General features: G+C 28.9%; 1 protein-coding gene across 1 annotated transcript in view; it reads right to left on the bottom strand.

Annotated features, from left to right (window-relative positions):
• Window positions 1-1,103: 1,103 nt before the first annotated feature.
• The window catches only part of LOC100575255 (AT-rich binding protein-like), a 69,696-nt gene continuing 61,610 nt past the window's right edge, over window positions 1,104-9,189 (bottom strand). Inside the window, exon 3 of the mRNA XM_008184442.3 lies at window positions 1,104-1,499. The gene's annotated coding sequence lies outside the window, so the exon portion shown is untranslated. The remainder of the gene's footprint in view (window positions 1,500-9,189) is intronic.

Below are 9,189 nucleotides of genomic sequence, written 5' to 3'. Positions count from 1 at the left end.
AACACTGATAATTTGTATTAGTATTTATTTTTTTTAGTGATTTTTTACCATTGATGCTTCATATATAAATACCAAGAATACCTTTACCGAAATATTTTTTAGTATTAAAAAATGAAGTTCAATTTTTACAAGACTGAAATTTTATATTACAAACACAAAATAATAATAATTGCTGTACCAAATAGTCTGAAATAATATAGTGGACGGTGTTATATTTAAAAAATGTAAAATTACAATTATAAAAAGAAACTCAGATGAAAGCTTTAAAAAAACATTTATTTTAAGTGTTTGACGCCTATGGAGAACTCTGAAACAGCTATAGCGATATAAAATATGAGCAAACGGTGTGTCACTTTATTACAGAGACAACTTAAAAATACATGTTCGCCATTTATTAACTCTAACCTGCAACAAATTATATTTGACGAATTCATAAGGTTCGTGAAAAAGATGCTTTGACAACATTAATTATACAGATTACAATTTGACGTAAGGATGCGCCTAATAATAAAAGTGTGTACGTATAAGTTTTCATTATGACCAATTCAATCCGTCAATGTAGGTAAATAGGTATAAGTATTGGTTAAATTATATGGTATCCGTAGGTTTTTATAAAATACATTTATCAATATCGAACATTAAAAACTAATAGTCCAAAACTTAAAGTAGGTATAAAGTACAGTTATTTATATTCGAGATGAGTGGAATATCAAATAATTGCAGCAAAAATGTTAATGGCGTATCTCACTATTATATGTACCACTAAATTGTTCAGTATGCGTTTTCGTAAACAATAACAAATATAAGGGTTCATAATTAAAAAATTAAAATTAAAAACCTAAAATAAAGGCGGTACAATTTTTAATTAAATATTTTGAAAGAAATTACTAATTAAAAAGTCACCTGCAATGACCTGTAAGAACAACGAATGTTACAATAAAATATACTATTTGTCAATAAGTATATTATTATAATACGAGAAACCGACGCTGATGAGTGATGAGCAGTTTAGATGCATTACAATTTATTATTGTCAATAGATTATTATGTATATTATAGGTAAATAAACGAATGACAACAACTGGGGTAAATAAAAATACAAATTATGTAAAAAAAAATGTTATAATTTTAATACGAAAATATGTTAACATTACTCAGTATAGTTTAAGTGTTGGGTGTACAGATTTCGTGTGACTTTATAATATAATAGTTTTTTTTTCAAGTTATTTATTCAGCAATTGAATATAAATACATACATTTTTAATGCATATATTTTAATGTATACAAACAAATCAACTATTTTAATAAGTTATATATGGGACATAGACGAGTAATAATATTTATAAATTGGTTTGTTTTAATATAGTTTTGTGTATAATCATCATAAACAATAATTTACTCGCTACGGCTTGTATATTTTCATTGGCGGTCTGATGGGAATCGCATCCTTGTTTTTGCCATATCCGACTTCACTCTCGGTCCGTATAAAACCGGAAACTCTGAAAAAAAATATACATTTATATATAATATGGTACATGAAAATGTCTAATATAAACCGTCGAGGTGAGATGGGACGTTCGCGCTCGCTACACGGAATATGCATTAAAGTAATCGTCCGCAAAAAAAGTCGGTGGCTCGCAATATAATAATAATAATAATAATAATAATAATATCTTGACAAAATAATAATATCGGCGAACATTTCCTTTGCTGAGTCGAGACCGGAAAAAAAATATTCAATTTTTCTTTTCATTTAGCTTTCGTGCGATGTTTATTTTCTTTGGCCGACTTACCGCGGCCGCCACCTACCGCCGGAGGGTGTTACACGTTTTTATTATTATTATTATTATACGTTCAGTTTGATTGAAAAAAAAATATGCCAGCCCCCGAGGCACCACAGTTTTCCCAAGTATTGTGCACATGTAGCGTTTTCTTTTTTTGTAACGAATATCACAATAGTATAGCAATTATTATTGTCAGACGTAGCTAGAATAATATTGTGATGAGTAAAAAAATATTATCATTTCGATCGCTGCAGTTCGATTCATTGTGCATGTCATAAACTCATAACATATTATTATTCAATAATGAATAGGTACCTACATAATAAATGGCTAAAACCAATATACGTTAATTATTACGATGTGTTTTTCACTTTTATTTTTTCACTCGATGGGGTTCGTTCGAAAATATAATGAAGGGGAAAACTACGAACTTTGTACGACAGCTGTGGCCTGTAGATTTCTACGCGTTGTTTACAATATAATAATATGTATGTACGGAGTAATCCATTTAACGTAAGACTCATTATTTCAGAAAACAGTAAAGTATTAGAAAATATTTCTTTTAGTTTTAACATGATCTTAAGCCGTTACAAAAAACCATTTTAGATTCTGAGCGGAGTGTAAATGGATTGATATTTAGAAATAATTATATAAGGTAATTACTAACAAGTTTTTGTTTTATTTAACATGCCTCTAATATTTTAAAACGTACAACGATTTTTCAGTTTTGGGCCGCCTATGACTAATACGATTTTGCTCCGTAATAGTAGGTACTCTCAAAAATTGGATTTTTTTCATGTCATTGATATTTTTTTTATGCATACACCTATTATTTATGAATTATTAAAGTCTTATTAAACTTAATCTTTTGTGTAATATATTATAATAGAAATATCAGTATATATTTTATATTATATTTTATATTTTATACACGCGTTCAATGGCAATTAATGTATACAAACCCACGTTTCGGAGCCACGAGCCTTGGAGCGTAAACATTAGTTTATTTTTGTGTTTACTAGTCACATTCATTGAATATTAAAATCATAATCCGTTCATCATATAATTTACGATACTCGTCGGTAATTAAAATTAAAATTTTAATTAAATTTTATTCTTGTTTTTCCAAAGAAAAGTAAATAATTAATTATTACAATAATTATGACACAGTAGCCTGTAGGTACACTAATTATACCATTTACGTATATACCGCACAGAGTTGTTGTAAGAAGACTATTTTTTTTATTTATAACACAATTTGTTAACGTTTGTCGACATAATATTTTGATACCCATTATTATAGCTATATATAGTTATATACACTGTTCCCTAGACGAGTCAAATATTTATAATAATTTATATACCGATCTATAATTTAACATCCACATCAAATACTAATTCCGTTTAAATTGTCAGTTTGTAAAATATTTTGGCATTACGTTTTAATTTTTAACATAATATGAATATATTATTATAATATATTATGCTACCATTTATTATTATAACGTCTCGTCCAGTTCATAATGGTGAATGGTTTAAAAATTGTACGTGTCAGTAAATTAGTATTAGTGCAGAAGAGGTACTGCCGACATATTTTCCTTTTGAGGTTTATTTTAATTTTTCCCGAAAAATAATGCTAAATCAATACAAAGACGAAACAAAACAATAATAACAAAACTTATACCATTATTATAGTCAATAATTTACGACATTAAGTTACTTGTTTTCTTTATACCGGTATAACACTCTGACCAGAAGTTTTAAGCCCCTAATCTGTTTAGACGTGAGACATAAAAGAGTTTCAATTTGAACTTGGATACCGAGCGTGTGATACCGTGATTTAAACAGTCTAATTATTAATTTCGAGATAAGCCACGAATATTACGGTAAACTGTAAACGGTCGTCGAGGGTCCCCGTCGAAACCCCACGGTGCTCTGACTTCGTGTCTTATTGCAATAGCTACTTTGCAAAGAGGACATCAGATCTCCTCTAACCTCGTGGTCCTTTCAGCAGGTCTAAGGATGCGTGATATTATAATAACTTACTGATCCTACAAGCGGAGTTGCCCGTGAAAAATTGAATTATGCCATTGGATATACACTGTCTTTTTAATACCCTCAAATGTAAACTACAAATATTTTTAATACAGTCATTTGGGTTGTTTTGACTAAACATAAAATACAAATCTGAAAGTACATCCAATATTAAAGTAACAATTCAATTTTCTGTACAACCAATAAAAATACTCTATGCAGAATAGAAAAATATTCATTTTTCAACAAATCTCTCTGTCTACATTAAGCTTCGGGATGCACATCTTTGAGTATTGGATTACTATTAGATACTGGAATATGTTAATATGCAAATAATATTAATTCAACTACTAACCGGCTACCGTATTAATAATAACAATATAAATATAACATAGAATATCCTAGGCTGAAAATACATCCCCGCTCAGAATTATTTTTCGTATACACTGATATTATATCATTAAACTTAAATTTACCACCATGACCTACTTTATACTTGTAACCTATTGTACAGCAGGGTGACACACACATACCAGCTTTTTTTTTTATTAATTTGAATTGTTGTAAATTATTATATGTATATTATAGCTATGAATATTTTGTATTATAAAACATATTATACAAAAAAAAAATATAATTAGAATCTTGATTCAGTAATTAAAGGTTATTATTATTATTATTATTATTATTAATGTAGCAAATTCCAGAAATACGAGGCAATAGGCTTGACTGTGAATTTCTTGCACCGCACACACAAACATTGCCTTTTATAAATATAGATGATGATAATAATAATAATATATTCAAATCAAACTTTTACCTTTGGTAAAATCGCAACCCGGGACGGTCCCTTCTCCAACTCCGCCTAGAGCGATGATCCTGAATACGCGCTTTTGTTACCGTGCCCATTATACTATATATATATAATATATATTATAATGTATCGCCGATAACTACTGCACCTCTTTTTCGATTCACAGAGCGGCGGTGGGTTGTTGTAAACGACCGTTTTTCAAGACGGTCCGCGTGGGTCTTTGTACACGGCCATTAATCAGAACGAGAAAAGGCTTGGGGAAAAATGCGTTTCCATTTATTCGGCATTATAAAAGCGAAATTAAACGAAACGCCGAACACGCTATACTTTTGAAGCGCGCCGATTAATCAACCACCGATGGACGTGGTGGGGGTGGGGGTGGGGGTGGATGGGGGTAAACGACACGTATAATGGAATGGTATGTACCAGGCATTATATTAATATATTATTTTATCATATACATATATATGTATATTATATATAGCCAGGAGAAGTGCGGTTAGCTTGTGCAATGTTATTTGGATTCTTCAATATGCGCGTATATTGTGTGTTCATACAATATAAACTACGTATACTATATAGTATATATATATATATATATGCATCAAGTATCGATACCCAGTCAGTTGCAGCAACCAATCTCGGTCGTCTACCCGCAACCTATATAATTATAAGGCTAGGGACTTCATGCCCTTTTATCCTTAAAATATGCATCAATTCTTAATTATGCGATAAACATTTGCATTAACCAACCGAAACATTTAATTTAGCATGTTCCATTTCACTTACTCATTAGAAAACAAAAATAATCATTATTATACTAATATTGAGTGTAGAAACTAGGTTGATCAATAGTAAATATTTAACAATAGAACAATTATGAAAATGACGACTACATTAATATTATGCAATATTTCTACAAACGAAACACACAAGACGGAATATAATGTGCATACCTATATAATATTATACGAATAGACAACCGACACAGACAGATTAAAGTATCACGTATAGGAACCTATTCATAAATGTTGGCACGTTAGGTACACAGTGTGTAGATTAAATATTATAGGTGTTTATAATAATCTCAACTATTATACCTAAATAATAAGGAAAATACACAGCCTACACTTCATTCATCGAATAATATTTTTTCAAATGTAATTTATACGGGAATATTATATTTTTTATTTTTTACCAATTTAAAGAGAAAAATGAGGTTTTAATTTTAAAATAAAATAGTGAAATATGCACTTCAAATGAAAATATATAACAAAATATACGCTAACACCAGAAAAAAGTTAAATGTGCAAAATATGAAGAAAAAAATGACTATAAACTCCTAGTAGGTACCTACTTATATGCTATATGTATAAAATTGTTTTATCACTTAGCTATGTTTCTGACAATTTTGGAAAATATATACAGTATATATGTTTATATATATTATTATTTAATATATATAATTTATAGTCATTTGCACTACACGTATTATATTTAAAATATCAATATTTTTCAGGGTAAATTAATTTAGAACAAACCTAATAATTTTTTTCAAAATATTATTTTTGGGATAAAAGTATATTGATATAAGTATATTTCTTAAATTATTTACTAACCATATGATTTTCACAATTTTTGTCATACGTTTAAGTCACACAGTTTTTTTTTTTTGTTTTTGTCAGGTCTACCTGTTACACCCTGTATACTGCTGCAGTTATAACATCATATCCCACAACGAGTGAAGTTGGCCGGCGCGAGTTCGGAAACGCGAAACTCTCATTTAGAACTCCTGGGGTTTATTTTTACTTTTTAGGAAACGTTTTTATTACCTATATAAATCCAACAACCGACAGCAATGGCGTGTTTACGGAGTTTCGTCACCACCCCTCATATCACCAGGACCGACACAAACATAGGTTTACGTAGCTACACATTATAAAAAGTTTTCGAATAAACATATATTATTGTAAATTAACAACAATCTTTTGTTTTTAAATAAAACCATAATATACGGGGTGATCATGATCCATAATTACAGAAAACACTAATAAACAGGGTTCGGGACTTATAGAATTTGCTTATCCATCATAGGTGAAGTAAAACATAGCAAAGTAATATACTGCAAATACGTTTTATAGTACAGAGAATTCAAATATGAAATTTTATTTTGCAAGTTTATGTTTAATTTTTTTGCTACACTGACGCATATTCGACGATTTTTAGCAATTTATGGATAGTATTATAGTTCAAAATGTATTAATTAAAATATTAAACGATCAATTACAAAAATGTATTTAATCTAAATTATTGAAGATAATAGGAGAGACTTCCTGTTTGAAAACGTTCAAAAACACGTTATAGTCTAATCACAAATGCAATCACAAAGGTAAAAATGTTGTTAACAACAACCCGTGTTTAGTAAATATTTTCCTATATTATGTGTATTTTTTTCAGAACATTCAAAACTCAATTTTTAAAAGATTTTATTTTATTAAATTCATTAATGATATATGAATAACAATTTTTTTTATATTTATATCTAATAAATGATTTTTGTTAAAAGTTTTTTAAGTGATTTTTTTTTCATTTTTTGTGCATATTTTGAAGTTTATCGAGTCATATATAAGTTCATATTTTGGTGCTTTTTAGTGCTATTAGTCCCAAACCCTGCTAATAAGGTTTCGAAAATATTTCGTTTACATAATTTAAATTTGTTACGAAATAACATCAAAGTACTCCAAAAATTATCTTTGGAAAATCGAATTAAAATGCATGTTGTCGTTAACAATTTTATAAAAATTAAAAACCATAATAATTAAAAATTTTAAATAATATATTTTTTTTAGAAAACTTGTATTTTAACGACTTAAAATTATGTAAAACAAATATTTTCAAAAACATTTACAACTTTTGAAACAATGAGAATGACGAATGGATCATCCGGTATATACTACACACATTTATTATTCGTTCTAATGTTATACACCCTTGCCCTTTTAGTAATTTAGGAATGAAATATTTCTTTTAAATTAAAAAAAATGTACAACTATAGCCTATAGGTATTATATTTTCGCGTTTGCGTCAAACACAAACAAAATATTCGTTTCCGGTATGAATATGACTATATATATTTATAATATACCTATACCTGTAATATATTATAGGTACCTATGTACGGAATATATTTGCATCCCGATGCAACCATTATGTACTTCACTACAATATATTTAATTTTTTTTCACACCTGTTTACTTCGTACACATATATCGAATGCTTCAATAAGTTTCAATTTTCTCATTCTGGTCCGTTTATACACATTCACACATATTACATAATATACAATATTATACTTGTACATTATTGCGTTCTCGTTTAGTTTGTCGTGGTGATTGAATTGTGAAGGCAATACGATATTATGTTCATTTCATTGCCACACCGAGACACTTCTTTTATATATATATATATATTATGTGTTATAAGTACGTGAAAGTCGATAACTATATTGTGTATATAAGCGATACCCCCCCTGCAGCAATCAAACCGCCGCACGTCATCGTGGCCACATCGATTATAACTCGAGTTCGTCAAAGTGAAACTTTCGATACTCAGCCGGGTATATACGCCGAAATGTCGGACACACAATTACCAAAACTTTCTTTTTATAAACCTATCTGCAAAAACGATGTGCGTCACGGGGTATAGAGACAGCTCGACTTAAAATATTATCATCTATCATCCACTGTTAAAAATTATATACGTCTCTACAACTCTTGCGAATTAACCACGCAAGAAACGTTATAACGTCGTTTTATCCAACGCATTGCTTATGACACCGCCGCAGTACGTACCTATGTCACATGTTGTAATGTCACGGGGTATATAAAGACAATTAAATTTAAACATTTTTACGTAACGTAATAACATTAATACAAGTACAAAGACGAGTTATATACTATTATGTAGTTTGTTGTATATTTTTACACTTGTCGAGTTATAAATTTTCAACGGAGCGATGAACGAGTTGATTTTACAATGATGTATGACGTGTGGTTAGAAAAATGTTTCCATTTTCAACTTGGGAGGGGGGGGGGGGTAGTTTCTGGTAAAAAATTTAATCCATTTGGTACTTTTAGATGTCAATATTAAAAACTACCAATACTTTTCTTAACCATTGGTAAAAAAACAAACAAAAAAATTATGGACAAACGAGATAACATTATTTTATTCAACAATTGCTTATGACACTGCAGTATGCAAAATGTTGTAATGTCACAGGGTAAGACAATTCAATTTAAATATTTGTACGTAACGTTGCATTATACACATGAACAAAGATAAACTAAATACTATTATTTAGTTTGTTGTACAATATACATCTTGACGAGTATTTTTTTATATTATGTCCAACTTAGATTGAAAAATAACAGTGAAATATTTAAACCGAAATTCCTCTTTGTAATTAAAATCTTCAAACTTCTGGAAGTATAATAAATTAATCTACATAGTATGTTAATAATACTTAATAATATACTCAACGAATTTGTGTATTCAAAT

This window comes from Acyrthosiphon pisum, chromosome A1 (genome assembly GCF_005508785.2).
Source record: "Acyrthosiphon pisum isolate AL4f chromosome A1, pea_aphid_22Mar2018_4r6ur, whole genome shotgun sequence".
Taxonomy (NCBI): Eukaryota; Metazoa; Arthropoda; class Insecta; order Hemiptera; family Aphididae; genus Acyrthosiphon; species Acyrthosiphon pisum.
Note: the sequence above shows the minus strand (reverse complement) of the source record. Positions and strands in the feature narration are given on the sequence as shown.